A 22,971-nucleotide genomic window follows, 5' to 3' on the forward strand; every position below is an offset into this window, starting at 1 on the left:
GGATCTGTCAGAGGGTCACTTCTCCAGAGACTTGGCGCAAGACATGCACAAATTGAGATTCCTGGAATTTAGGCATCATGGTGTCCAAGTCTAGCTTCTTCTGCTGTAGTTCTGTGGTCCTTCTGTAATGCATCTCCTTTGTCACATGTTTTTTAATTTCTCTGTTCCCTCATTGGGTAATTCCTGTTCTAGAGAGAGCTCAAAGACACACTCTGGATCTTCCCACTTATGCATCCTCTAGAAGTCACAGTAGAGTGATGCTTCCCTGGCTTCCACTTAAACTCTCTCCCTTCCACACATTGCTCTAGAAAGGGCTAACAATAGCTCAGAACTATCCCCAGCAGTCAGATATTCACTGAGTAGCTAGTGCTAGATTTTTTTCTGGTACCAGGGGCTACCACCAGAGTTGCATTTGATTCACTGGTCATCCATTCACCAACCACTGGTTCAAAGCTCTGACACTGCTTAGTGGAAGTTAACAGGGAATGTGAGTGCAAGTACCTTACATCATATCACATGACATTTAAAGTCTATTGATCCAAGTAAGAACTCTGTTACATTTAACTAATTATTTTGAAGGTGTCTCACTGATCCAGTTATGAACCACAGATCCATTCACAAAAGGTGTGATGTTTTCCATTTGGGAAAGGTGCTTTTGTGTTGTGTTGTTTTCCTCTTGTATCATGGCACAAGGTTGTTTTTTCACTGCTGTTAGCCTTTGTCTCCAGGATCTTGCGATGCCACCAAAATATGTTCTCTATTTGTCTCTCAGCTCATAATTGCACATGTTCCCCCATCCTTACCCCCACCACTCAGTAACTGTGCAAGCAAGCAGTCCTGTGACAGCTTCCTAGTTGTCAGTGCATACAGTGGAAGCATCTAATACTGGTGGTCATTAGTCATCCAGCAAACACTCAAGGAAAAGGAGGCTTTGTCATCTTCTATCTGAGACATATTGAGCTACTGAGTCAAAAAGATCTACAGAACCTACATTTGAATACCAGTAGAGACAATGATATTTTACTTATTTTTTGTGTGAATTCTCCACAGGACCTGTGCAATGACTCTCCTGCCAGTGCCCCAATGGTTCATTCATTCCTCCACTGGCAAGAACAAGGCATTTCAAATTAGGTGAGAGAGAGATGCAGCTCATTTGTCCCCCCCCCCTTTTGGAGCCATCCATTCTTTTTCCTGAAGGTGAGAGTTGGTTTTAGGGAGCATTCCAGTTTACCGGTACAGTAGACTCCCTCTTAACCAGCCATCAAATTTCGGCCATAGCCCTAGCAAAAGACAACAGAGAACAACAACACGTTCGCCTCCTCTAGGCTAAATAATGACAGACATTTGAGTTTTGACTTTATATCCATTAGAAAAATGCATACTAACACAAATCATGTTATTCTATCTGATTTGTAACCTATCATGCTATTTTGTATGCATTTTCTGATTAACCAGCCATTCGTTTATCCAACCTAAGGTCCAGTCCCTGCGAGACCGGATAACAGGGAGTCTACTGTACTGTGATGTTTCCTTTCCCATCTCTCCCAGTCCTTCCTTATAGGTGACAGAAATACTCAAAATGACTGGCCTGGGTGGTAGAATGATATGCATTCTCCTACCCACACAGTCTCCAACTCGGCAAAATGTGTGAAACTTAACAGTGCAAGCCTGCCTTGGCCACTTCCATGAATAAGTGGGTTACCGACCAGAATGCATTGCTAACATGACAGGCCAAGCCACCTCCCTCCCCCAAGATGGACAATGTGGGTCTGAAGCTGAAACACATAATCCCACACTCGACCTAGTGAGATATTCCTTGGCCAGGATGACCATCTGCTGATGTTGTCTCTCCTTCATATACTACTTCTGACCAACTGATTTAGCCCCACCCCCACCCCCACCATTGCTACCAACCTGGTCACAGCTGATGGAACATTTTAACTATATTTGAGAAAGAGAGAGGAGACTAGTGCTTCCCAACCCTATCCATTCCTGTTTGTAGAGATTTTGTTGGGGGTGGGGGTTGCAGTGATGTGTACAAGGGCCATGAGCATTCCTGCCTGTGATGCACTGACATTTGCCCTTCCCTCTATGTGCATGTACAAATTGTAATGCTGTTTTTTAGCCTCCACTATGCTGCAAAAACACCCCCCCACCCCAAGAGGTAGGTGACCTAACTGTCTGCCAAAGAAGAGTTTTTTTTTTTTTTAATTTTGTTAGACTGACACCCAGAATATCATTTATTTTTTTGTAAACAAGGAAACCACCCGTAAGGTGCTACTCTGTTGTTCATACATCCTCAGATATTCAACATATTCTCTCTTCCAAACAGTTGTAAGTTCTGACTATGTTGTTCTTGAAGAGTCCCAGGAATTAAAGTAGGAAGATTGTTTTCTGGATTTACTCCAAGCTGCACAACTGTACCTTAGATTGAGTAAGTATTAGACCTCCTATACTTCAGGCCCTGTTTATTAATGGTGACACTCCTCCTTTGCTTAATTTTATTTATTTATGTATTTTACATTTGTTAACCAGGAAAATCCAGCTGGACTAGGTCTATTTTCAGTGGAGGCCCAGGGAGAAATGCTCCAAAAATATGAGTACAGCAAGAAATTACAGATAGTAAATGAATAACAGTCACAATTTCAGGGAAAAATACAAAAGTTTTAGTACAAGAGTTTAGAAAATTATTAGTAACTAGCTTAGAGAGAACAAGTTAAATAAAAAAGTTTATATAAATATGCAAAGTCCTAGGTAGTGCAAAATGTAATGAGAGTATGATGTTTGACATAGTAAGGCAAGACCTGTGTTGAGAAATTGGATGCATAGTAGTTGTAGAGTGCATTGATGGGGGAGTTGTATCAAGTTATACATGGGCAGATCCAAGTTTGCAGAAGGTGTGATTTAAGTAGTTTTTTGAATTGTGTAATATTTGTGGTACAGATAATGGGGAAAGGGAGGTTATTGCAGGCCTTAGCAATGGTATGAGAGTAGAGAGATTTTCCTGCAGTGTTGTTAGCCCTAATGGTACTGAGAAGAGATGTAGTGGTAGAGCAGAGGGGGCGAGTGGTAGAGTAATGGGGTGAGCAGGTGTTGTAAGGCAGGAGTTTTCTCAGGGTTGGTCAGGGTGTTAAATGTAGTGGTTAGCTGTCAGAAAGTGAGTAATTGGGGTAAGTCTAGCCATTTAAGGTGTCTTAATACTTTCCTTGGCACTCCTTATCTGCTTGAGTGCTTCCCTCATCACTCCTTATCCACAGGTAAGGCATTTTCATAATAACTGATGTCATGTGTTCAAATATTGCTTCAGGAAGTAGCTGCTGAAATGATAGCCTTCATGAATAGAAAGACTGAGGTTGCACTCTTACCTGCTTGTAGGCCTTAAAGAGTTAGAGCAGTCACAAGTAGTTGCAGACTTCATTACCTATAGCCTTCTCATAAAATGTGAAAAATTCAGAATGGCTGTCTTTCAAATGTTTTTCAATTTCTTCTTATAAAACTCTGGATTGTTTTGATAGATATGATGTCTAGTGATACACCAAGATTTTTGACCAGCAAAGGTGTTCCATATGAATATTAATACAGATTGCTCCATACTTGGCTTGACCTCTGCTTTGTCTTTATTCTGGTGGCTGGTAGTGGTGGTAGATAGTGTTCTCTTGTTCATATGATTGATTGCTTGTGGCCCAGTGTTAGGTTTCCTTAACCATGACCTACTTAATATTCTAGTGTGGTTGCATCATTGGATACCTGTGTGATATGGGAATATGTATTTTCAACACTAATTCAGATTGTATGTCTAATTGGGGCTCATCTAGATTCTAGCCACTTCCAGTGCTACTATTTTATTGTCAGAGTGAAGGACCTTTTTTCTTTGCTGACAGGTAACCAAACTGTGCAGAATTTGTAAGTACATTATCCTGAAAGGGCTCCTTTTCTCAGAATATTTCATTTGCTCTCTAGATTAGTGGACCATATCTTATAAATTGGAGGTAGGCCTCCCTTTAGTCAGAAGTAAATTCTGAATTCAGATGCTTCTCTAGAGTGGGTGCACAATTAGATGATTTCACATTTTAAGATGTTTTTTATTAACTGCATGATCTTTTTAGCAATTTTTGCATATATTGTAGGTTCTGGAGGTTCTTTTTCATTTAGAACCTCTTTAAGACAGGAAAGATAACAGTCTGATACCTGAATCAGCAGGGGGAACACAGTTTTGTTTGCTCAGAAGAAAAAACATTGGTGATATCATGACTAAAATCACGGTTGCAGTATTCCAAACATATTTTGTTTTTTTGCCACTGACATCTGGCCAAGGTACCAAAGCCTTACCCTTCCTAGAGCAATACATTTGACGTGTGACCTCAGTCCATGAATGTAGGGGTACATAAGTGGACATATGGGTATGGATCCTCAGAGTGTCTTGCCAGCAGCCCAAATGCAGGTCTCACAGCCAGCAGTCTGATCTTCACACAGTTATGTGTACCATAAGCCTTCTTAGATTCAGATAAGTGTCCCAATGTGGAACCTTCCTTCCTTTTTTAAATTGTTTTGTTGTGATGTTAGATGTCAGCTAGCAGGGGGTAAGTGTGAGTGCTGTATGCAGATACCCTACAAAGACCTCCATAACCAGTGTATATTCTGCTTAGGCATAGAAAATGACTACAGATCTTGTTCCATCTGCCAGTCCTTTGTACTCAAGACATTGTGTTCCCATTTGTAATCATTTGAACACATTCTTAGAGGTCTAATGACTGAAGCATTTGGCCACGTCTGAGATGGCGGATCCCTCCACGCCTGACATGTCTTCCACTTTTAAAGGCCTAGGCCTGAGATTGTCTGCCCACTCTGATTCCGATAAACCCACCGAGGTTACAGAACCCATGGTGTGACTAACTCTACCTCAGATACCGTCTGTCACAACACCAACACCATTGGAGACCAGTATGGCATCAAATGACTATACATCCAAACAGACTGCTGTTGCAAGGGAGGAGGAGGAGGAATTGTGGATCATTATCTCAGATGGCCCAGAAGGCATTCCTCCAATTTTTGTAGTGTAAGTGATCCCTGGAAAACTGATTTGAGGTATGTCGGTTCAGAGCCTCTGCACTTGGATCATGCTGATGTCACTCCAGAGAAAGAGTGATAAAAGACTTAAGCATGTTTCTTCTCCTCCTACTCCAAGGGAGAAGGGTGGATGGATTTCTCTCATGGCCTTTTCAAGGCCATTATGGCCCTTACATCACCTTCCTTCTCCTTACACTCCACAGAAAATTATTGTGGATTCTTTGAAGATGAAGAGGGGGCCTCAGATTCAGATGACCACTCCTTAGTTTACTCCTTTCAAATTCTCTCTTCAGGACAGGTATTCTCAGATGATAAGGACACCCTTTCACTTGTTTCCCCTGTGGAAGAAGTGTCCTTTGGAAAGACCTTTGTAAATATAATGAAACACTTTGAGTGGGAATCTAAACAGATCTCTAATGTTCAAAAAAGATACCATAAGCTATTAGAAGTGTGCCCCTTCCCCTGCTCCAGACTGTCTGCTCTCAGATCCCAAAAGACCTGACTTATTCTACAAAGTTCTAGACAAACTTAAGATGTTCATCGTGTTTCACTGTTGCAGTCATTACACTTGGGTTATCCTGCTGGCAGGCTACTCGCAGTCAGCCTGAATTCCAAAGTCCTGGTCTGGCGTTGGTTGCTGTCACCTCTTCCCTGACGTCAGTGTGCCAGGGGTATAAAAGATGCAGCCGACGCCATTTTTTTCAGTCTTTCTTGCCATGCGGTGCCCGAAGCAAAAGCAGTTTGCAAGTGCCGGTCGGCCGACTCCTGAGATTTTCGAAATCGAATTTCAGATCCGAAGTCTTCAGTAAAGCTAAGTACCCCATTGGGGAAACTTTTTTCTTGCTCCAGACCAATGTCAGAAAAAGTTAACAATTGTATTTCTTGTGGGAAGCAAATAGCTCATAAGGATTTACACTCTTACTGTATTCCTTGCCTAGACCCTGACCCTGACGTTGCTAGTTGTCGGTTTTGTGCTAGATTTAACCACCGCACTATTAAGCGTCGGAACGATTTTGCTTTTCATTATTTTGGCAGAAGGTTTAACTACATAATGCCGTCAGAACAACCGATGACCGGAATTCATAAAAAACGCAAGGATAAAGACAAGGACAAGCATCCGAGGTCCAAAACCGATGAAGCCTCTTCTAAGCCAGTCGCCAGTTCGCCGGTGCTCAGTGAGGCACTTTCGCAGTCCCTGACTCCCGCTACCTCAGAGCCACAGGCCACCTCCGACTCCCACGTGGAGACAGCTAGGCCTCTGGAAGGTATTGGCCCTTTAGAAATTAATCCCGCAGATGGGTCCGGAGCCGCTGAGCAGGCATCGGCTTCTGAGCGTGTTTTCAGACCTACACAATTTTATATAAAGCCTACTTCAGCATACAAGACAACATCTAAAACAGTTTTAAAGACAAGGAACCCAGTACAGCATTCTCCAGGACAGGCTTCTATGCCTAAGAAACAGATGCTCAAAATGGCCGAAGACCTAATTACTTTGATAACAGGCCTAGGCAAGACACTGAATATGATTCTTCTGATCAGGTTTCCATTTCCTCTGATTCCTCTTCTGATATTCTGTTACTCCCTATGAGAATTTTGATGCTGAAGAATCTATTCCTTCAGCTTCTCCTCCTGAGGACTATTCTTTTGGGGAAACCCTGCATACCATGAGGGAGCATTTCCACTGGGAGAGCCAGAATTATTCCGATTCTAAGAAAAGACTTAAGAGACTTTCTTTTACTTCCTCAGCACAGACCTCTTGCAATTCCCCCTGTTCTAGACATAATAGATTATGTTTTTTCAGAGTCCGGCCTGTCTCCAGACTCTTTACCTCCTGCCCCTGTTAAGCCGGACAGATACTACAGGGTCCCATACTCCCATAAATTTCTTTACAAAAACCCTGCTGCTGACCCAGAAACTATCTCACAGGGTCCCAAAGGGGTCAAGGCTGCTTCTGCCAAAAACCCTGTCCCATCAGACAGAGATTCTAGGGCTTTGGACAGATGGGGAAAAAAAGTTTACACTTCTGCTACCTTGGCTATAAGGGCTTTAAATTGTCAGTTTCATATGCTCAAATATCAGCAATACTTAATGTCTTTGTTAAAACAAAAAATGTTGACAAATTCTGAATGTTCTGAGAACAAAGATTTGCAGGATTTATTGCATGCAGCTGAACAAGTGGGAAAGTATACTTTGCAATGTGGCTATGATTCACTGGAGCCCTCATGCTGTTACAGGTTCTGTTATTAGAAGGCATGCTTGGTTAAAGGAACAGAATCTGCCTGATCATGTTAAAGCAAAATTATTGGATGCTCCATTACAGCATGATACTTTGTTTGGTGTTAAAGAAAATGGAGGATAAGGCAAAATCTATGCAGACAGTAAAAGATTTCTTACAGGTGCAGCCACCCAGATTTAGCAGGAACTGGCCCTCTAAGAATTGGTCCTTTCCAGTGTCAGACAGACCACAAAGAGGCAGATTCAGATGCCCTAGAGGCAGGCAATAGCCGCAGGGCTCATACAGGCCCAAACAATGGGGTGCTTCTACCTCCAAAAGCGGAGAAGACAAATCACAGCCTTATAAAAAACAGTCCCAATGACTTCCCTCTGCCAATGCCAAGCACTTACCTTTTGGCAGCACCCTTAGGGGGAAAGCTAACACTTTTTTCACAAAACTGGCACAAGATCACCCAGGACAAATGGGTCTTAAATATAGTCTCTCTTTCAAACCCTTCCAAAGGCAAAAGGCATGCCAGACCTGCCATGCAATCAATGGCAAGAGGCACAAAAACAAGTTTCATCTCTCATGGACATGGGGGCTATTCAGCCAGTGCCACAACAAGAGCAGGGACAAGGATTTTATTCAAGACTTTTCTTAGTACCAAGAAAGGACAAAGCCTGGCGACCAATTCTGGACCTGTCTATTCTAAATACTTTTCTGGACGTCCCAAAATTCAAAATGTTGACTCTACAGTAGCTTCTGCCCATGCTGGACAAGAAGGCTTGGCTTGTAACTTTGGACCTCAAAGAGGCATACCTGCATGTCCCAATCAGACAATCTTGCAGAAGATACCTCAGATTCATAGCTGGCTCACTGCACTACCAATTCTCTGCACTGCCCTTTGGCTTATCTACTGTGCCCAGGGTCTTCACAAAATGCCTGGCACCAGTAATTGCATTTTGCAGACAGAGGAATTCAAATATACCCCTACTTTGACGACTGCCTTATTCAAGCAAAGGACAAAGATATTCTACTACAGCATCTGGCATTTGTAAAAAGATTACTAATTTGCCTAGGTACACAGTAAACGAAAAGAAATCAAAACTAGTACCCTCTCAAGAGATAATATTCCTGGGTGCAAGCTTAAATACAACTGCCCAGATGGCTTATCTCACGCCAGACAAACAAAGGCATCTGACTTCTTACTTCAAAGACTTAGCAACAAAGACCCAGTTATCTGCAAGAAAAATTCTGCAGGCTCTGGGCTACATGGCATCCTGCATTCTACTAATTCCATATGCAAGACTGCATATGAGGAAACTACAATGGTATCTAAAAAGTGTTTGGATTCAGCATTGCCAGAGCCTGGAAACAGTAATTACTCTCATTCCCTGCCTGCAACAGGAATTTCAGTGGTGGGCACAGGCCTGTCACCACAACAAGGTGCACTGACGTCAGGGAAGAGGCGACAGCAACCGACGCCGGACCAGGACTTTGGAATTCAGGCCGACTGCGGGTAGCCTGCCAGCAGGATAACCCAAGTGTAATGACTGCAACAGTGAATACACTTGAACATCTACATTTATGGTAGGTACACAACTGTACTTTTTAAGAATCAGGTAGCTGACCCTTCAGACGTGTCTCTAGCTTCAGTCAACCAACCAAAGATCTGCCTAATACCCTTCCATCAGATAAGGATAGCAGGGCCATGGACAGGTAAGGGAAAAGGTCTATAAATCCTCTTCTCTGAGTTTTAGGGCTATTAATTACCAAACCCAGCTGATAAGATACCTTCTGGCATTATTCATAGCAATTTAAACAAGGCTGTTGTTGGCATTCCAAGCAAGACACCAAACAGCAAAAGTAACCCATGGACAATCAAGCCACTCAGCAGATAGACATAGTATAAAATGCAGAGATGATGCTGTTGAGGCTTCTTGCAGAGCAGCTACTACCAGATCATTCATTCATTAGGAGATATGCTTGCATATGCAACCAGTCCCACCTGAAGATTTTAGAGCTAAGTTACTAGACACTGGAACCACCTGATATCCTTCCATACCACTGTTACAGTATTATTCACTGAAGGGACCTCCTGCTAAGTATAACCCAACGTCCAGCCAGTATACCAAAGCTCTTGGGGTTTTATTGAGTGCCATATGTCAAATGTATGTTCCCCACATAAGGCATGAACATGGTGTATGGATGCAAATACTCAGAACTTCTTTGCAACCAGTCCAGGCATCATTATCGGACATTAGTCTGAATGCCCATCTGCTGTGCTGATTATCAAGCAGTCTTCAGATAAGTGCCCCGTTGGGGTTTCTTCTCTCTTTTTTTCTCAGTATTGTTGTTACTTGTGCTCATCTTATCCAAGAAATGAAAATGTCAGTGTGGGAAGCAGATTCCCTGTAAAGGCTGTCATGTCCAGTGTCTGTCAAGTGTTTGTCCTCCTTCTCCATATACCTTGAGAACCAACATCTTAAATTGTTGGATCAGGGTGCTATGGCAGAATCGTCCTGTCCTGAGGGACAGCTGTCTTTCAAGAAGAAGGTCAAAAAGACTAGGTTTGAACTTGTTGCTGTGCAGCCTCCCTGGCCCACTGAAAAATCTTGAAGGAAACACCACCGCAATGTGGTATATCAACTGTTAGGGGGATATGAAGTATCTCCTTTATAGGCTTGCTGTTCAGACCTAGAATCTGGTTATCAGGTGATAATTCAGGCAGTTTACATTCCTTCAGAGCATAATCTAGTGGCAGAGTCAGCATGTCCAGAACACGGGCTCACAAATGGATGCTTCACAAAGATATGTTTTTGGACTAGTCCATCAGTGGGGTATTCCTCAGGTAGATCCTTTTGCCTCCCTTCTGAACAGGCAACTTCCTCTACTGTGTTTCAGAATATCAAGTCCTCTGGCTTGGAAAATGGACACAGTGTCTTTTCCTTGGAAGGGAATGATTCTGTATGCTTTTCCTCTCATTTCTATGCTGCGAAGAGTTTTGTACAAAATCAGGCAAGACTCACCCAAAAATCTTATTGGTGAATCATTTTGGCCCAGAGAGCACTGGTCCCCCCTTCTTTGTCATCTGACCAGGGGCAGCCATCACAAGTTAACTCACTGGGTGGATCTTACCACACAAGACAAGGGATATCATCTCACCCATCTACTCTTCAAATGACACTGTGGTTGATAGGATTTTGACTCCTTTTTGGTACCATGCTTTGGGTTTTGCAGGAGGCCAGGAAACACTACAAAAAGCATATATATCTAAATGGAAAAGATTTTCTGCTTGGTTCCTCTCTTGCCATCAGGATCCCTTTTCAGTAAGGGTAAATGCAGGCAAAGGAATCCGGATATGGAGAACTTTACAATACAAAAAATAAGAAGACTAAGAGGAAAAGTTGAAAAAGAGATTAGTTATGGAGAAGTCAAAGAAATAGAAAGTGAGGTTATGGAGCAGCTGCAGAGAAAAAGATTCAGTGTTGAAAATCAAATGCAGAAACCATCACAACAGGATAGAGCAATGGATATCCAAATTAAGGGGAAACCAGTGGAAGCAATTGGTCAAGTGCGCCATATCAAGATATTTAGGAGCCTTCCACGGGAAACCAGTATAAATGTTCACTTGGAGCTAGACAGCAAGGAAAAGAACAGGAAACTGGAGTCTCTGATGCAGTCAATGTTGAGTAATGATAGGACAGTGAGTTCCCATATGACAGAGCAGCAGATGACACAGATTGAAATTGAAGAGAATGAATGTGCCACAGGAAGATGCTATAGAACTTTCTATAGAATGCCTGCAGGAAATGGAAAACAAGGGATGTGCCCTCAGTTTGGAAGAAAATGAGCTAAGAGAAGAGTTGCTTGATTTAATGGACGTGGATAGATATTTTAAGATCAGTGAGAGAAATAGAATGCAGAAGGTCAAAAAAACCCAAAAAGTAAGACGTTTGATAAAACAAATTAATGCAGTAATTAGGACTGTCCATAGAGATCCATGTAATATAACAGAAGTAAACGGGATATATTACTGTGCTGCTAAATTAATAACTGATAAAGTTCTACCATAAGATCACAGGGTAGTGAGGGAAAGGAAGGGGAGAAATCGAATACCATCATGGAAATATTGAATATTGAAGACTATAAAGCAAGTAAGACAAGTGTCACTGTTAGAAGATTACAGAAGCGGGAATAGGTCAACAAAAATACTAAGAAAGATAGATGTGAGTAAAGCAATGCACAGTATTAGAATAGACCAGGATCTATCATGCAATATTGCAAATAAACTAAAAATTTCAGCACAGGCGGAAAATCTTAGTAGATACACAGATAAATATAAGGGAAAAGTACAAAATAAGCAATTTATTGTTGGCCCAAAAAAGTTTTATAGAGAATTGGGAAATAAGACAAAAATAATTGAAAAAACGCCCAAAAAGAGGAAGTAGGTACATTTTGGAGAAGTATCTATGAAGATCCTGTGGAATATAACAAAGATGCTAAATGGATAGAAGAAGTAAAAAAAAGAATAAGTTTAAAGGTACAGGATATGAAATGGGATGACGTAACAGCCAGAGAGATTGAAACAAAGTTGAGAAAAGCCACTAACTGGAAAACCCCAGGCCCAGATGCAGTACCTAACTTTTAGTTAAAAGTATTAACATCTTTGCTTGAAGATTTAGCCATGAGTAAGAACTATTTATATGTGCACCCCGAACAGACACCACACTAGCTAAAAACAGGCAAAACAGTGCTCTTACTTGAGTGAACCTGCAAGCTACCCTAAAAATTATAGGCCAATAACTTGCCTTCCAACGGTGTATAAACTATACACGGGAATTGACAACAAACAGAGTTTGTAGTCATTTAGAAGAAAACTCAATTGTAGCAGTAGAACAAAAGGCAATAAAAGAAAGTCATATGAAACAAGTGATCATGTGTTAGATAAAGTTATAGTGGAGAACTGTAAAAAGGGGAAGAATCTAGGTATGGCATGGATTGATTAAAAAAGCATTTGACAGTATCCCAGTTTCATGGATAAAAGAGTGCTTAATAATATATAAGATACACACCCTACACTGATTGAATACATTACAGTAACCATGAAACATTGGCAGACCATTTTGTAATTAAGCCCATGATAAAGGACAGATCATTATCCCAGGGATAAAAATTCAAAGGGGGATATTCCAGGGTAACTCTCTGTCACTCTTGCTATTCTGCCTTGCCATTAATCCATTAAGCTGTTTACTTAACAGCTTAGGCCATGGCTTCAATTTGGCTCCTAGAAAACAGTCTAATGACTTCTCATCTTCTTTGTCGATTTATATAAAACTGTATAACTCATCAGATGAGGAACTGAAAGCACAACTGCAGGTTGTCAATACTTTTTCAAATGATGTTAGAATGTCATTTTGTCTTGATAAATGTGCAAAAGCAACCTTTAAAGCAGGAAAACTGCAGCACCAGGAAAACATCAGTCTGGGACAAGCATGTGATATAAAAAAACTTCAGCAAGAGGGAGTGTATAAGTGTATAAATACTTGGGAATTGATGAAGGATCAGCATAAAACATGAACAAATGTGAATAAAACTCAATAAGGAATAGTTTAGAAGACTTAAATTAATCTTGAGAACAGCATTGACATCTAGGAACAAGATCCAAGCTGTAAATCAATTTGCTCTTCCTGTCCTAATGTACAGTTTTGAAGTGATTGACTGGCCACAAAAAGTGTTGGATAGATTAGATATTAAAACAAGAAGGATGCTTTATGCTCACCAAATGATTTATAAAAATCAGTGTAAACCAAGATTATATATTCCCCATTCCAAAGGCAGGATAGGCCTCCTTGAAATTGATTACATGTATAGATCCGCAATCGTGGGACTCCACACATATCCGCTGACCTCACAAGATCCAAATGTAGTGAAAGTTTTGAAACATGAGGAGAATAAATCTAAGATGACTTCTCTGCTTTATTTAGCAGAAGCATATCGACGTCAAGCAGGAATGAAAATCAAACTAGAAGTAGATAAAAACCAGGCAGCAGCTGAATGTGTCAAAAAACAAAAGAAAGAATATAAGGTGAAGGACCAGATGAGAGGGCAAGAAATGTGGAAAAAACATAAATATAGTTGCAAGTATAGAAAACTTCTGGATATGAGGCTCATGTTGATCAAGAATGAATGCAGGAATGGTTAATGAGAGGCAAATTCAAACCAAGAAATGAAAGGTTAATATTGGCAGCCCAAGGTAGGGAGCTACATACACGTTGGTTTGCAAAGTCCATTGAACATGTGGGAGAAACAGACAAGTGTAGGTTTTGTAAAACCAAACTGGAAACAGTCACACACCTTGTTGGTTGCGACACACTAATGGCAGAAGGACTGTATACTGAAAGGCATAATAATGTGGTGAGACGGTTACACTGGGGATTGTGCAGACATTATGGTATCAAAGTGGCTGAAAAACACTGGAAACATGAGCCACAAAGCATCATAGAAAATTATGAAGTTTATATCACATGGGATTGCCCATTACCAACAGTTCAAAAGATAGATGCTAGAAAACCGAATATAGTGGTCCAAGAAAAGAAGACAAAAAGTAGCATTGATCATTGAAATCACCACACCCAATGACTATAATGTCTTGCATACAGAGAGACACAAAGTCATAAAATACCAGGATCTGCAGGCAGAAATGAGAGCAATGTGGAAGAAAGATACCCAGACAGTTCCAATAGTAGTAGGAGCAACGAGTCTTATAAAAAAGAATTTACAATCATATTTAGATATATTACCAATCCATGTAACCCCATACAAATTGCACAAGGAGTCATTACTGGGCACATTGCAGGTGCTGCGAAGAGCACTTTTGGCTGACATCAAAGATTGAAGCAATACTGATTTCAAGAACTTTAATCATACTTTGACTTAGGAATGGGATCCATTCCCATCATGGTATTAGAAACCCAAAAGATTTGGAGAAATTAGGTAAGGGTTCCTCTGGTTCTCTCTTATTTGTTTGATCTGTCCATGCTGGCTTGCCATATTCTTCAGTTAAAGCTTGCCTGTCAGCAATATCTGTGTGCCTGCCCTTGAGCCCTCCTTTGGCCTCTCAATTTGAGATCAAGCAGTTTTTGAAAGGCATCCTTCATGTCTGGCCTCTGAGAAAGCCATTCCTCTTTCTTGGTACCTAAATATTTCTTGAGAAATTGAGTAAGGCTCCTTTTGAATCCTCTAGTTCAGCTTTGTACTTGGAAGACTGTTCTGCTGTTGGCTCTTACTTCCACCAAGAGAGTGTCTGAGCTTCAGGCTCTTATGGCCATTCCTCTTTTTTTAATTTTTCTCAGAGACAGCGTGTCTCTTCATACTAATCCTTTTATGGCTAAAGTGGTTAATGAGATGTCCCTTAATCGATCTTTTCAGCTTCCTTCCTTTTTTCCTTCTCCACAGTCTACCAGTGAGAATATTCTCCACATCTTGGACCTACATAGACAGCTCAGATATTGTTTGGGTAAAATTAAGGATATTAAGTTGTCAATCTCGCCTTCATTCTTGCTGGATGGGTTTGGAGCTGAACCTTGGCTCTGACTCGGCCTATACTAAAGCTCGAGAGCTAATTTTACTGACTCGAGGCAACCCTATATTCCATGATGCTAGGCAGTAACTACCCAGATCTCGTTTGCCGCTTTCGCTAGCGAGGTGCTCTTTTTACCGGCTCACAGGTTAGTGACTAAATTTAAGAAAAATTCTAGTTTTTCTACTTAGTTTTCCCATTATTTTGTCTAAAAAGGCTAGTTTTACTGTTATTTCAAATTTTAGTTCCTATTTTTATCCCTTATCCCAGTTATACTCCCCACCCTAGGTTAGGCCTTAGGCCCTTCCGTTTTTTCTCAGTCCCCTCACAGGGATTCTTAGCTGTGTGTGTGTGCCTTTAGTATCCCTGTCTGTTTGAGTGTGTGTGTTTCTAACTTTAGAATCTTGTTTTTCTTTTCGACAGCAATATGTCGAAAGAGACTAAGGTCTCAGACTTCAAGAAGTGTGACTCGTGCTGTCAGAAGATGTCACTGACAGATGGTCACACTTCTTGTGTTTATTGCCTGGGACCCCTGCACCTGCAGGTCTCTTGTTCTGTGTGCCATGCATTCAGCCCAAGAGTCCTGCAGGAGCGCAGGAATAAGTTGATCTAGAGGGGCTTGTTAAAGCCCGAAGGTTCCCCGGGTAAGTCCGTGCCGGGGGAAGCTTTCGAAGCCCTCCAAACCGTCGGCTCCGTGCTCTAAGCCTTCGGATGGTGGCTCACCTTCTGCGACACGATCGGCTCTGGCCGGAGCTGATACGTCTGTATTGCAGCTTCCTGCATCGGCTCCGGCCGGAGCCGATGCCTCTAAGACTCAATCTTCACAGTCGGCTCCGGCTGGAGCCGACGTGTCTACGGCTCCATCGGCTCCACCAATCTCGATGCCCTCCACACGTAAGAGGTCCAGATTTCCATCTCTGGAATCTATCCATTTGGCTCCGAGATCACCTTTACTCTCGGAGTGGAGCCATCGGAGCCATTCCTCTCGGTCTTCCAGGCTTTCCGACCATGACCTTGAGAGGGTGGTTAGCAGACTGTTAAAGTCTCAGGCACTGGCCCAAATGCTTCACAGCCCGTCTCATCAGTCAGCGGCTACATCCATACAACCTACTATTCCTCCTTCGACTCTGCCCCAGTGTTCGGAGCCGGAGCTCCTTGGAGCCGTGACCATTGTGACGTCGGAGCCAATACCTCCCCTTTTGGCTCCTTTGTCTTCTCCAATCTCGTCCATGGTGCCTTCCTTGGAGGGATCCGGGTGCTTGGACTCTCTCGCCGGCTCCGAGGGTGCGAGTGGCATCGGACCCTTGTCCGACCCCATTCTCCCTCTCGGAGCATCGGCGCTGGTGAGTTTGGCCCCGACATCGGCTTCGGAGCCGTCCCTGTCGGTGCCGGCTGGGGTTCCTAGTTCTTCGGAGCGGGAGCCCTCTAGCCTGCCTGATAGGGGCACCTTCGAGGTCATGAGGAGCATAATGGCCCCAGTGCCTGCTCTACGGGCAGCTCCATCAGCTCCTCCCACTGTAGTGCCTGCTGAGGTCTCTTCCCTCTCTCTCTCCCCCGGCCGTAGAGATCCAATGCCTCAGGTTTCCCCACTGGGAATATCCTCCTCTTCCGACGTTTCTCCTGATCCGTCAGGTGAACCCCCGCGTAAGAGGACATGTAAGAGGAAGCATGTGGACTCCCCTGAGTCCATCACATCTGATACCGACTTGGATGAGTCGGAAGGATCCCCAAGGTCCCCCTCTGAGGATGTCTCCTTTTCTGACATCCTTGAAATCCTTAAACAGAGGAACTGGTCTTCCCTTAATCCTTCCGAGGACGAGTCGGTTTACCTGGAGGCTTTTGGTTCTCGGCCCTCCACCTCCTGGGTGTCTCCGCCCTTCGACCCCCTTACGGAAGTGGTGGCGCGGAAGGCATGGACAGCCCCTGATTCGATGGAACCCACCCCACAGAGGCCTTCCAAATTTATAATAGCCCCTTCGGATAAGCAATTTTTATCTAGAGGTGTCCCAGTTGATGCCATGGTGGTGGCAGCAGCCACCAAGAAGGAACTGGCTGATCCTTCAGTGCCTATCCATCCGCCTAACAAGGAATCTAGGACAATGGATAGGTACGGCAAGCGGATGTTCTCGTCAGCGACCTTTGCCATGCGGTCGCTGAATTACTTATGCCACTTCACCTGTCTTCAAAGAGACATTCTCAAAGAACTGGGTGAGGTTCTACAGGATCCATCAGCTGCTGGGTCTCTGGACAAAATTAACTCACAGCTAGGAACCCTGAATTCCATTGTCAACTCCTCCATGCGGCTTATTTCCTATGCAGCCGATGGAGCGAGTAGGGCCGCAGGCACAGGTGTGGCTTTAAGGCGTCACACCTGGATGCGGCTTTGCAACTTCGCAGACCCCTTCAAGGCGTCCTTCACTAACTCCCCCTTTGATGGTTCAGCGTTGTTTGGACCTCAAGTGAAAGATGCTTTGACCAGATGCGAACAAGATGGCAAGACTCTTTCTGCCATAGGAGTCAGTTTTTCAACCCCATCTAGACCATATCCTAAGGGTCAAAAGGGTGGAATAATGTGGTTCCGCAAATCACAAGGAGTCACGCCTGACGCAAGAGGTCAGTTCTCCCCTAGAGGCAGAGGGGGGAACAACAACAACAGATGCCATCCAAGAGGCAGAGGGGGTCTGCAGAATCAGGGTAGCAGAGAAACCCACTCTGACAAACCCTTCCAGCATCCCTGAGGTGCTGCCCAACTGTCCACCTTCAGAGGCAGTCGGGTAAGATTATCGTTGTACCCACAAGCCTGGCTCTCCCTCACTCAAGACAAATGGGTGCAGTCGATTATATCCGAGGGTTACAAAATCCCCTTTATCCAAACCCCAACTATTCAAATGGGGTCTCTTCCAGACGTTCCACCCAGTCTAAGGGAACAAGCAGCACTAGAAATATCAAAGCTGCTAAAAAAGAGAGCCATCCAGCCAGTCCCAGCAGACCAACTAGGATCCGGAGTCTACTCAAAGTTCTTTTTGGTACCAAAAAAACGGGACTGGATCTCAGCAAACTAAACAAGTTTGTAAAAAGAACGAGGTTCCGGATGGTCACGCTACAGTCCATTCTACCCCTTCTGGGCAAGGACAATTGGATGTGCTCAGTAGACCTTCAGGATGCGTACTATCACATCAAAATACACAGGCGCTCCAGAAGGTTTCTCCGCTTCCGGCTGGGGCCAGTCACTACCAGTACAGAGCCCTGCCCTTTGGTCTCACTACAGCCCCCCCGAGTGTTCACCAAATGTATGGCAGCGGTTACGGCTCACCTGAGACGTCAAGGATTCCAGGTGTTTCCATATCTAGACGACTGGCTCCTCACTGCCACCACCAGGCGTCAACTTCTTCTAGCCAGAGATTACACCATTCACATTTGCAAAGGGCTAGGTATCTCTCTAAATTTCGAAAAGTCTGCCTTGTCGCCTTGTCAGTCTATTACCTTCATAGGCACCACCTTGGACACCATTCAGCTCTCAGCAAAGTTAACAGAGCAGAGGGTCTTAGATATTCAAAATCATGTTCATGTCCTCTTTCAGAGCAACAAAATTCAGGCCAGGTATGTTCTGAAAGTATTAGGTCTCATGGCAGCAGCCATCACGCTTCTTCCCCTTGCCCGCTTTTACATGCGGCTTCTTCAGTGGATGTTTTTTTCCCAGTGGTCCTTCCAACAGCTCCCTATGACACACAAGATCTTAATAACTCTATCTTGCAAAAAACATCTGTCTTGGTGGATGGTCTCCCCTCAAGTCCATCAAGGCAGACCATTTACTCCTCCCCCCCCCCGGTCGCCACAGTCACATCGGATGCCTCCCTGATTGGGTGTGGGGGGGGGCATTTTCAGGGCAGGACAGTCCATGGCACATGGCAGCCTTTCGAATGCCACTTGCACATAAATGTCCTAGAGATGAGAGCAGTGCTTTTTACGTTGCAAGCCCTCCAAGACTCTCTTCCCCTGGGGACTATTGCAATTCAAACGGACAATATGTCCGTAGTATGGTATATCAACAAGCAGGGCGGAACCAAGTCCTATCCCCTGTGTCGAGAAGCACTCAGACTCTGGCAATGGGCGATCTCTTCTCAGCGGTTTCTGATAGCAACTCATATCCCCGGGAAGTTCAGCGTCATAGCGGACAGGCTGAGCAGAGCTATTGTCATGCCCCACGAGTGGTCTCTCAAGCAATCGGTGACGGAGGAAATTTTTCGTATGTGGGGGTTTCCTTGCTGCGATCTTTTTGCAACACCACAAAACAGCAAGTGCCTCGACTTCTTCACTCTCTTCCCCCTTCCAGGCCATCCCCCCAGAGACGCTCTAGTCCACTATTGGCCTCGGGGACTTCTATACACTTTTCCCCTCTTTCCATTAATCACACAGATAATTCAGAATGCTACCGCCTTGAGAGCCAAGATGATTCTCATTGCCCCTTATTGGCCTCGACAGATATGGTTCCCATTCCTGCATCGTTATCTTTTGGAGCAGCCTTGGGATCTGGATCCAGTGCCAGATCTTTTGGCCCATCAGTCAGGGCAGCTGCACCAATCCCTCCAATCTCTCAACCTCACAGCTTGGTTGCTCCACTTCCATCCCTAGCCAGGCTTCCAATGATTTCAAATTCTGTCCGGGATATTATCGTAGCTTCCCTTAAGTCTTCCACCAGAAGGATCTATGTTAGTAAATGGCAACGTTTTTACTTCTGGGCAAAGGCTAGGAATATAGATTCCTTCACTGCTCCAATACACTCGGTCTTAGATTTCCTAGCTGAAATTTTTCATTCAGGATCTTCATCCTCCACAGTAAAAGTTCAGTTAGCAGCCATTTCAAATTTTCACATAGGCCTGTCGGACTCCAGCATCATGTCCCATAAGCTTTGCAAGGCATTCCTCAGAGGTATCTTTTTACTCAAGCCCCCGATCAAAGAGCCCCCACCACAGTGGGATTTAAACTTAGTTTTAACATCCTTGATTCTCCCTCACCTTTGAACCTGCGGCTTCCTGTTCATTGAAGTTACTTTCCTGGAAGACACTCTTCCTAGTCGCCATTACATCTGCTAGGAGAGTATCTGAACTTCATGCCCTTTGCGTTCGTCCTCCTTATTTAGTTTTCCACAAAGACAGAGTTTCTCTAAGAACTAACCCATCTTTTTTACCCAAGGTGGCTTCTCATGCAAATTTAAATCAATCTATTGATCTTCCAGTTTTTTTCCCTAATCATTCAAACAGGGCGTAGCAAAAACTGCATTGCCTGGACGTCCATCGTCAGCTCCGCTACTATCTGGACAGAATTAAACAAATCAGGAAATCTGATCAACTCTTTTTATCTTATGCAGAAAGTAGAAAGGGCCTTCTGGTATCCAAAGTAACCTGGTCTAGGTGGCTGTCTTCTGTGATTACCTGTATTTATCAACTCAGAGGTAAAGTATTGCTTTCTAGGCCAAGAGCCCATTCAACCAGAGCGTTAGCTACATCAGCAGACTTTCAAGCTAGATTGCCAATAGACACTATCTGTGCGGCAGCCACACGGGCCTCTCCTCATACCTTTGTTACACATTACAAATTGGACATGGCCTCCAGAAACAGGGAAAATTTTGGTTCCACCATTCTCAAGAGTCTGTTCCAATGAGCCACCCAGGATGAAGGTGCTAGGGACGCGGTCCCATTCAGCAAGAATAAAGGCGAGATTGACAACTTAACATTGAGAAGTTATGTACCTACCATAACGTTCCATGTTAGTTGTCTTCTCTCGCCTTCTTTCTTGCGTCCCGCCCGCCATCCCCCTAGCCTGGACAGACCGAAAGGTTTTCCCCTTCTTCTAAGGGACCTTATCTTGCACTATTCCAAGCCCAAACAGTTGGTCCTGGGGTAGCTACGGCTTCAGGTAGTGATATTTGGGGAGTTCTCCTTTCTCCTCCTCCACCTGAGTGGGGAGACTGAATTGGCTATTGTTTTCTCAGCTACCAAACGAGATCTGGGTAGTTACCACCTAGCATCATGGGATATAGGGTTGCCTCGAGCCGGTAAAATTAGCTCTCGAGCTTTAGTATAGGCCAAGTCGGAGCCAAGGTTTGGCTCCGAACCCATCCAGCAAGAAAGAAGGCGAGAGAAGACAACTAACATGGAACGTTATAGTAGGTACATAACTTCTCATTATTCTTAAATCTAAGCACCTTTTTCTTTCTTTTCATCCTAGGACTTTGGGTTTAGCTGTTTCCAAGCAAACCATCTCCTCCTGGATCTAAGGCCATTTCCTTTTGTTGTTCCTTTCCTGAAAAATTTTTTTCTTCATCTGTAAAGGCACATTCTACTTGGGTGGTTGCCTCTTTTGGTGTCTCTTTCAAGGGTTTGGACATCAATTCCATCCTTGAAGATGCTACCTGGTCCTCAGTTCATACTTCTACCGAGCATTACAGATTGGATGTTTCCAGGATCAGGGCAGGCTTTGCCAGGGCTATTCTGCATGGGTTTGCAGAGGGCTGTTTTGTGCCTTTCTTCTCCTAGTCGTCTTCTCAGCTCTTGTACTCTTCCTTTAGTGAAGAATACTGCAATAGTGATATGGAAGGGCATTGTACAGTTGTGTAAAATCTTACCATAACAGTAGATGTCCTTCTCTTCACTGTTGCAATATTTGGCCCTTCCTTCTCTCTCCCCCCCAAGTTATGGCTTTTGCCCCTGTCTTTTGTTACCTTCCTGGCTGAGGGGCTCTCAGTTCCTTTCCCTTCTGAACTTTTTCTTCTGGATCCACATGTTCTACATTGTCCTTGGGTATATTTTTTTCTCCAGGGGCAATTCAGTTTTAAGTATGTGTGTCCATACATCACCTTTATGCCCAATACAGGGATCATATATGTGACATATGGTTCCTATAAAGTCGAAAACCTTTGGATACTGCCGGATGTTGTGCTATCCTTGACAGGAGATGCCTTCAGTGAAGAATACTGCAGCAATGAAGAAAGGAACATTTACTGTTATGGTAAGATTTTACACAACTGTACTTTTCACGAACAGGCATCCAACTTATTCAAAACCTGCAAGAGCAAGTTAAAACTATGAAAGACTGCAGTCAAATCCTGCTAGCGTCTGTGCCTAGATACCAGAGGAATTTCCTCACCAAGTCCATTTCCTTTGGCAGAAGAGAGCATAGGCATTCTGTGTAACACAAGAAGGCACACAGAAAATGTTTTAAACATGAAAGGGACACCAGGTCAGGGAGGCCTCCCTTCTCAGATAAGTCAGTGTGACTATCTTCATTCCATACCCCCCCACCCCGGGTCCCAACCTTACCCCTTTCAAAAAGCGTTTACAATTCTAAACAGGGAAAAAAGTCACTACAGACAAGTGGGTACTCACCATAATCAAACAAAGTACAGTATGCCCTGGAAAGAGCTCCCTCCCTTCAGCAGCATGCCACCTTCTCTCCACAACCAGTTAAATCTGTTCCCTCCCCATCGTACAGAATTTGCAGTCTCAAGGCACTGTAGAGTCCGTTACTTCTCAGTTTTTAGGTTGTGGATTCTACTGAAGGCTTTTTCTGGTGCCAAGAAAAGGACAGTGAAGACACATACTGTACCTGTCTGCTCACCACCCTCCTCGGGGTACCCACTTTCAAAATGATGTCTCTTCAAATCCCCTTTATCCTCCTCTAGGCTTTTCTAGGAAGTCTAGCTTTGAAGGCTGCATACCTGCATATTCCCATACGCCCATCTTGCAGGAAATGCCTGACGTTTTCTGCTGGCTTCTCACATTTTCAGTTTATTGTTGTGCACGTTGGGAAATAAAAATTGATTGTATAGAAAAAAAGATAGAAAAGCATGGTATAAGAATGTAATGATGAAAATTATCATGTAAAGCTATGGGAAAATCTAACAGATGAAAAAATAAAGCTTTAAAAATAATAAGCAAATTGTGTAATCAGAAAGTAGAATGTCAAGATTTTTTCTGGATACTGATTATAGATATATTGCCACAAAAAGGAGATAAACCATATAAGAAGAAAAGTGATGGAATATGTTTACATTATCAAGAAAAGGAAACTGCGGAACACTTATTTTTGAAATGTAAGAGAGTAAAAA

General features: G+C 43.5%; 1 protein-coding gene across 2 annotated transcripts in view; it reads left to right on the forward strand.

Moving 5' to 3' along the window:
• The window catches only part of SHROOM2 (shroom family member 2), a 2,012,858-nt gene that overhangs the window by 911,517 nt on the left and 1,078,370 nt on the right, over positions 1-22,971 (forward strand). The gene's annotated exons all lie outside the window — the stretch shown is intronic.

Source organism: Protopterus annectens, chromosome 5.part0 (genome assembly GCF_019279795.1).
Source record: "Protopterus annectens isolate FY-2018-M chromosome 5.part0, PAN1.0, whole genome shotgun sequence".
Classification (NCBI taxonomy): Eukaryota; Metazoa; Chordata; order Ceratodontiformes; family Protopteridae; genus Protopterus; species Protopterus annectens.